Raw genomic sequence first — 8,593 nt, 5'->3', positions numbered from 1 at the left:
TTAAAGCAAAGTATTCATAATGATCAGAAGTTCCCTCTGTATGGCTTTGGGTTGGGTAATGTGGCCACAAACAACTGTGAGGCATTGAGCCAATTCTGTATTCCCCACAGAGGCTACTTCTGTCTAGCATCTACAGAAAGAGCATCAGGAAATCAGTGTACACAGTGTGCTTATCCTTGGGGCTGCCTTAGATCCACAGCACAGTCATCAGCTCCATGGACATAAACAATCAGATCTAGTCTCTGATGGAAGATAGCTTAACCCTTGTTGGGGTCTTGAAAGAGCCAAGTCAGCAACTCTACCAACCCCTTGCAATAACAAGAGGAGTCACACAGATTTTATGAAAGGTCTGCCTAGAGCAAAGCTAGGTGATGGTGCCTTAGACAGCAAGGCACAACCAGCTCTCTCGCCTACAATGAAAAGTATGCTCTCTTCTTTTTCCCCTCCTCAGATACCGCTCTAGGTGGTTTCCGAGCCTCCAGCTGCAGACTGTTGCCCAAGGAAATCCCACTCCAGATTCCCTCCAAACCAGAATCATGCCTGTACTTTTACTGTAAAATAGCAGCAGTAAACACCATTCCACTCATCTCAAATGAAACCAAACACCTAAGTCACCTACGTCACAAAGCTGAAAGCACCCTGGGAATTCCAGCTAAAAACCTGTGGGGCAAGAAAGGAACCCATAACCTTTGTCTGTGTTCTTGTGCAGAGTCAGCTCAGATCCCACTGAATGTTTTGGCACCTGAGCCCAGATACCGTATATCAGGTACCCTAGGAAAACAATACCCATGGCCTTCAGACTTTACAAACCCACAATCTCTTGTACCAAGGTGCCATTCACCTACATACAGAAACCTGCACTGCCATGTTGCTTGGACTCATTTATTGCCATCCATGTCTGTATTTAGGCTCATGAAGAGCCTTGCTATGCAGGCTCATTCTGAGAATCATGCATTATCCTAGGTCCAGCTGGATCTTGAGTGTGCTGTTATAAAAGGTTCCAGCACAGTTGGAGCCCCCAAAGACCAACACAGTGTGCAGCTTCTGCTCCTCTTTGTTCTCCTTGTCCATATCCACCAAGTGGGCAGGAGTCAGGTCAAGTAATGTGTGGCCAGCTCGGGGAACAGAGCAGAGGTCGTGGTGGATCACTGTGCTCCATGAAAGAGTATCTGAAGTGGAAAGGGGATATGAATACTGACAAGCCCATTCCTAGTGCAAGGGATGAGAATGGACAAATGGACTAGACTGGGTGTTCAGAAACACCACTGCAGCCCCAGAGTCACCTTCAGTTATCAAAACAGAGTGGGAGAGTCACTCACCTAGGTGGAAGACAAAGGCATCATGCAAGGCTCCTCTGGCATTGCAGCCTCCACTGATCAGAACCTTCTGGTCCGACACAGCCAGAGCTGCATGAAAGCTGTGACCAAAGCAAAGTCAAAAGGTGACTACAACAAAACCTGCTGGGATGGCCTCTGTCAGCAATGGGGAGGGATTGGCAGACTTCATCGGGAGGTTGGAGGCTTAAGCTGCAGGAAGAAAGTTGACTTCTGGTTCTCTCTGCCCTGACTTGCTGAATAACCCTGAAAGGGATGTTTTCCTCTGCAGGTCAGGCCACAATCAGGCCTGAATAGCAACTCATTATCCCAGAAAGAGCTATCAAAACTCCTATGCTTTGCTCTGTGGGGAGAGATAGCAGGGTAGCTGGGCTCTGCACTGATTTAGATTATTGTTCTAGTGAGTAATTCTGTCCCTTTAGGAACAGCATAGTCCTGGTACAGGAGTTTCTTCCTGTGTGTGGCACAGCACCTCTCCAGGCACTGTGAAGACCAAACAGTAGGCCATACAGTTTACTACCACACAGCAGAAAACTTACCCTAGCCTGAAAGACAGATTTCCAGGGAGACTAAGGAATATCCCCCCACACCATACAGGCACCAACAAGGACAGCACAGGAACTCCCGGCCCCACAGTGGAAAGAAGATCCACTGTATTTTGACTAGTGGAACAGAGATACACAGCTGGGTCTGATCACAATCACTGTTTAAACCTGGCTTCAGAGAGAAATGACAGAAGAAGATAGCTCCTGGATCTGCAATAGAATCTTACCAACGTGCAGAAGGCTGTCCTGCCAGGAGGGGGACTGATGTGTACTCCATGAAACCTGACAGAGAAAAGGCAGGTGAAATGTCCAAAAACCTCAGCCTCATAACTAGACAAAAACTTAGATACTCTGCCACATCAACAATGCCTCTGCCTTCTCTGTTACCCAGCTTCTTCCAAAAAAGACATTGATTTTTCTTCATTCCCTCCCTTATTGCCCCAGAAAGGGATTTTTTTTAACCCATAGTTTTTCATCTCCATTAACTAATAAAGAGTTTGTATAATGCTATTGCTATTTTCCCACTGAGCACACCTCACTCCCAAGTCCCTATCTTGGAACAGACCTTCCCAAGGCACAGACTTTCTTACCCAGATCCAGAATGTGCATGTCGCTGAGGTAGACAGAAGTCCTCTGACCCCCAAAAATCACCAGCTTGTTTTTCAACAGAGTAGCTGAATGCCTGGGCAGAGAGCAAGCAAATTAATAAAACATCTTCAGCAAGTTCTCAAGACTTCCATTTTAGCCTTGGCCTCTTCTACTGGGCTGCCATAGCGTCAGTCTACACCTGGGACAAAATCCCTTTAGGATTCACAACAGGAGGTACTGAGAATTCCATTGCTCTGAACAGCTCTCTCTTAAGGAGTACATGGTGGAGAACAATCACCTAATATTTAAGAAATCGCACTAGTGTGGGAGGGAAGGTGAGCAGAGTTTCCTGCACTATTTTGAATAGCTGGAATTAAAGCATTCTCACCCAAGCCTAGGCAGAGGCTTCTCCCCTTCTGAAATGGGCTGATACCAAATTTCATGCTCTGGATTGAAGACATAGAGCACATTGCTGCAAGGTGCAACTGCCAGCGATGCATTTCTGGGGAAAGTTCCTCCAAAAACAAAGAGCTCCTTGTGGTAGATAGTTGCACTGTGGTAGGTGAGCACTGGTATCCTCCCTTTAGCCTAGAAAGATTTCAATATATATTTGTTACAAGAAGTGCATTATTTGCTGCGTGACCCATAGGAAAGGGGCCCACATCATGCAGTGAGTTTGACTAGTCTCAATTTTCACTTTATTGGCTCCCCTGCCAGATCTTTGCTGCACAGGCAGACAGTACATTCTTTGCATGCTCTACACCACCAGAATGCTCTGATAAGAAAAGGAAGTCAGCCTCCTACACCTTCCTCAGAAGATGTCAGGGAACAGAAAGATCTCATCCAGGCTTACTCTGTAAAAGCCATTTTGTGCTTTACCAGGAAAGATACAGATAGTCCCGTGCTGACAAGGGCTCAGAATTCTGCTTACTTGGGGCAGTTCCTGATTTGAGAAGACTGGCTCTTCACCTTAGCATCTGGTGCTGCTCTCAATTACACCATATAAAATGAGAGGCCATTTCCCTCCACTGCTTGTACAGTACCTCCCACCACTGAGCTTGGTCAGGCATAACCCTCTGCAGCAACCATTTTTTCCCATTGCTTCATTCATTGTAGGCACAGCTCCTGGTTTCTGTTCAGCATGTGGCTTTTCAACACAGCCTCCTAATACCTGTTAAACCCAACTATGCATCTCAGACAATCTGCACCAATGTGTACCAAAACCACTGGACTAAGGACATGGGCACATGGACTGCCACATTCAGGCAGAACCTGCCACTCCTGCACTTTTGTCTTGGAAGAGATGCAGTACTCACAGCCACAAGGAGCCATTTCCAGGTGACAGTGTCCAGAATATAGATGCTGCTGTAGTCTTTGTCCTCCCTTATGCCCCCAATGATGTAGATACGCTTGGTGTCTGGGTCGTAGGTAGCTGTGTGACCATGCAAGCACGATGGCATGGCATTTTGTAGCTGGAAACCCACTGGAAGCCATAAATCACTGTCTGTGGGAGCAGCAGCAGACATATGGTGTGGGAGTTCAAAAATGCTCTTGATTTCTCTAGCTTTAAAGAATATGCCATAAAATCTTTACTCAAAACCCTTGCTCCTTTTGTCTCCTCCTCTCCTTTGATTCAGGGCTAGAGGGAACTCATACAGAATGATGGGGAATTTCTGTAAGGAATGATGGGGAATAGCAAGGTGAAGGAGAAGACCAGTGAGGTGCAGAAAGACACAAGGCACTGGAATTGTATCTCAAACTTCCCCACCAGTCACCACACACACACTGCAAACTGCACTGTTGCTTTTACTGCTTAACATTCTAACTCTTTCCAGAACTTGTACCTTAGCTCCCAGAGTGCTCTCAAGTATAATCCCAGAGCCTCACAAGGCACTCTGTGCTATCAGCTCAGCCTGGTTACATGCCAGATATGATGCCTTTGCTGTCCCCTCTATATGCACAGATGCCCAAGTACCCCCTCCCATCTGCATGAGCTATCCTTGAGTCCCACTGTCCCCATTGCTTTTCACAACCCTAAAGTCCCCACCAATTTCCAGCTTCCAAAGAGCATCCCTGCAGGACTGTTGATTGACACCTTCTCCACCAATGAGAACAGCTGTCCCCAGGTCACTGAGGCACATGGCATGGCACCACCGAGGGCTGGGACTGCCTGGGGAGGGAAGAGCACAGGCCTGTGAGCAGTCAGACAAGACACCCTCAGCTCCCTCCCTTCCCTGCTGGGGAGAACAAGCCACCTGGATGCTCAGAGGGGAGAAATGGTAAGACAAGGGCCCCTGCTCCCTGCAGGGGAGAAAGACATACCTCCCTAAGGAATACGTTCAATTGGCTTGGGGGAATAATTGGTGTACTTAGAGAGACCTCAGGAGCAAGCAGCTGGATGTAGGATGCATTCAGGCTGTCACTTCAGACAGGCTTGGATGTCCCCCATTTACTACCCCATCTCCAGAGGTGGATATCTCAGTTGTGCTACCCACCCTGCACTACTCCTCGTGAGGGAGGGCTACCCAGGAACAGCTCAGCAGTGCCTAAGACAGAACAATCAGAAGCCTGGAGCTACTTCCAGAGGCATTCCTTGTACTGCTCTGTTCCTCCTCCCTTCCCCTCCCAGGCCCCTGCAGTTGGCTGAGCAAGCTAAAAAATACTTTTAAACCAAGGTCTATTTCATATCTTACCTTTTTTCCTCAAAGAGCTATGTACTCAGAGGTGTGCCTGAGATTCAGAGGGGCTAAAGAAACATATGTGAGAGCCTGACAGTACTAGAAGCATTGATGGCATGAAGAGGAACAGTATATGCATGACCTACTTGTTTTTCTTGATCACTGGGGAGATACAGAATGAAGCATGAGAGGCTTCTGATGTTGAAGTGAAGGAATATCATCACTGAGTGACTGATAAGACAAACCAGGGTCTAGGAACCAAATCCTCACCTTGCAACTCCTTCACTGCCAGATCTGCAGAGGGAACACAGAGATGGCCCCATAAAGCAGCCAGCAGACATACTGTGAAAAGTGCTCAGCTCCACTGTGTAAGAGCCCTTTGACCTTCCTTCCTCCAACCTCCAGTACAAAGCTACCTCACTGCAACAAACAAGGTGCAAGACCAAGAATCATGAATTAAGTCTTGTCACAAGAAATGCAGAAAATAGGTAAGAGCAGGGCACACTTCCTCTGACTGCCAAAAACTGTCACAATTGCATTTTACCCCTCTGATAGAAGTTCACTTCCCCCCTTCTCACACTGCCTGCAGCAGGAAAAACATTATGATGAAGCTATATTTGCCTTTATGACAAGCAAGGCAAGTGCCAATCAGTAATTTCTTACGGGAACCACTAAGCTATTGCCAAACTTTTACACATAAACTTGGTCAAACTCTGGAGTTAACTTAGAATTCCCACTCCAGAAGCCTAAGTTTTTGTTTCCAAACACCTTGGCAGTTACCTTCTCACTACTCAAAAGCCAGTACAATTATACTAATTATATAAATTCCTTTTTGCACTCTCTATACTATCATAATAACCAGTGTCTTCTATAGACCAAGTGGCATGATATTATTAGAGGTACAAACAGACTAATGCAGGGGTTACAGAACATCACAATAGGTAACTTTTTTGTACCTCAATTTACTCTTTTGTAAAACAAGGCTAACAATATTTGCCTTAATTTATAAAGCACTTCTACTTGTATGAACAGATAGGCATTATGTCATGGTAAAAAGTGGTGGCACTAAGATATTATATCCTGTGTTCTATTTCTGGCCTCTTCCCAGCAGGCAAAAACTCAAACAACTAAATAAATAAAGTGCATTCTCAGTATTTCAAAGCCAAACATACAAGCCTATCATGCCTTGGAGGTACATAGAGAAATGGAATGGGAAGGTGCAGCCCAGCAGCATTGACATCATTCAGACAAGACCTGTAAAATAAAGTTGTAAGCTACCAGAGTTACCTTCTTCATCAAGATCTCTCTCAGATGCTGTGGGTTCAAATAAAACCTTTCTGGGCTTTTTGGAGTGGACTCTTGGTGGTGGTTCTTGGTCACGACTCTTCCTCCAGGCCTCATTGGATTCCACCTTTTCGGCTGGTGACTTCAGAGCACAGGGTACCACCATGGTCCTCAGTGGGGGCCAGACATCCTTCTTCACAGGCCTGGATGCTCTGGCAGCCACCTCTGAGCTCTGACTCTTAACCTGTGACATGAGTCCCAGCCACATCAGCCCCAAAGAAAGATACCTGAGGCTACTGTGAATTGCATCTTACTGGGCCAGAGATGCAGTAACTGTCTTTAGGCTCATCTTCCCATTGAGTTTTAAGGGCCAACATGCCATCAGTATCAGCTGCCAAATAGATGCTGAGCAATGCAGCTATCTGCCACTCTGTGCTGTAGTCAGCTTTCAGACTGCTGACTGCTGGGCACAGCTAAAACATGGCAGGGCAAAAAGCCCATCTGTAATAGGAATGAAGGGGCTGGTTGACCATCCCACCAAGGACTACTGCATTCAGCATTTCAAAAGGTATTTCAATTGAGAATATATCTATCTTTCTTCAGCACAAGAGAAACTTTGGCTCCAGAACTTGCTTAGCCATATCTCCATCAAAAAATTGGCAGCAAATGTTTCAGGTAGCCATCAACTGAATGGCTACTGGGGAGGGAGAAGATACTAAGAAAAAAGGGAAATAACAAGAAGGTGACTCCAAAATACACATACCCCAGTAGGATCCTCCAGGTCCTGGTCAAGGGGTCTATCATCTGCTGGGAGCACTGGTGACTGGCTGGTCTCTGGTACAAGGAAGGGATGGACAGGTGTACTGCTGGAGACACCTCGGAGCAGCTGCAGCAGAAACAGCAAACGAACCCTAAGTGTGTTAGCCTACATCCACACAAAGCACAAAAATCAGATCTTGCCAGGGACAGATACCCTGCAATGGAATAACCTGCCTTTCGTCTCCCGCACCAACAAAACAAGCAAGGAAAAGAAAAGCCAGGCACTGCAAGATGCTAAATCCAGTGGCTTCAGCTCAAGGTAAAACAACTATGCAAGTGCCAAAGTCTCAGGAGAGAGTGGGACTGGAAGTGAACAGCTGTCAGCTGCCCATCTCCTGCAACACACAAGGAGTTCTGGCAAAACTGTTCAGAGGATAGGCCTGGAGCATCACAGAGCTTTCAGACTCAGCACAGACATGCATTAACAGATCCAGGTTTGTCAGCTCTACCTTGGAGTAGCAGAGAAGGAAAAGGAGAGCAAAAAAGGAGATTCTAGGGTTGAAAAGTAACAACATTTGGGACTCTGGACAGGAAGAGAGGACAGTGTCAATTCTTTTACCTGTCCATTGACAGTCAGAACAAGCCTCACAGGGTTGCCTTTGTCCATCTCTTTCAACGAGGCCATGAAAAGATCTGTTCTCCAGTCACCTTCCCACACCAGAGACCTGCACAAGGGACCACGGCTTTTCAGCCCACAAGTGACACTGACCAGGGAAAAATTCCTGCTCCCAGACTAGATGGTAACAGCCCAAAGCCAAAAGAGATCCAATCCTGAAAGCAGCCAAAAGGACCCATCACTAGAGGGAAACACCATGGTGGAGGACCAGCAGGCCCACAAGGCTTTTTGGTAACAGCAGCAGAATCAGGCAGCACCAGAGATCAGAAAGCTTTTCTAGGATGCCCCTCCTGACCCCCTGGCAGCTCCTGCTGTAACCTGCGGGTGGGCTCCAGCGTGCCGACCCGCTGTGGCGCGACGCCTGGGGACACCAGCACATCCACGGCGATGCTCATGTCCGCAGAGTAACAGCTCCAGTCGCCCAGCCCGAACACCACCAGCTGCTTTGGCAACGGCAGGGGCAGCCAAGCCTGGAAACCCATCTGGCTGGAATGGCTGCAAAGGGGAGGGAGGAAAAACGAGAGATAGTAATCGAGGAGTAAAATAAAAAGTGAGAAAATATATGAAAGCGCCTTTATGCCAGGGAAGCGTGAAAGGAGAGGGCTTGTGTCATTTAAAGATGAAACCATGCAAGGATGCAGGGATGGAGATAACCGGTGGGAAGGGAGAGCCGCCAGGGGTTGGAGCAGCTCAGCCACGCGGGCGGCGGCATTTCCAGAGCGGGCCAAG

The sequence above is a fragment of the Fringilla coelebs genome (genome assembly GCF_963513975.1).
Source record: "Fringilla coelebs genome assembly, chromosome: 6".
Classification (NCBI taxonomy): Eukaryota; Metazoa; Chordata; class Aves; order Passeriformes; family Fringillidae; genus Fringilla; species Fringilla coelebs.
This window is presented reverse-complemented; position numbering follows the sequence as displayed.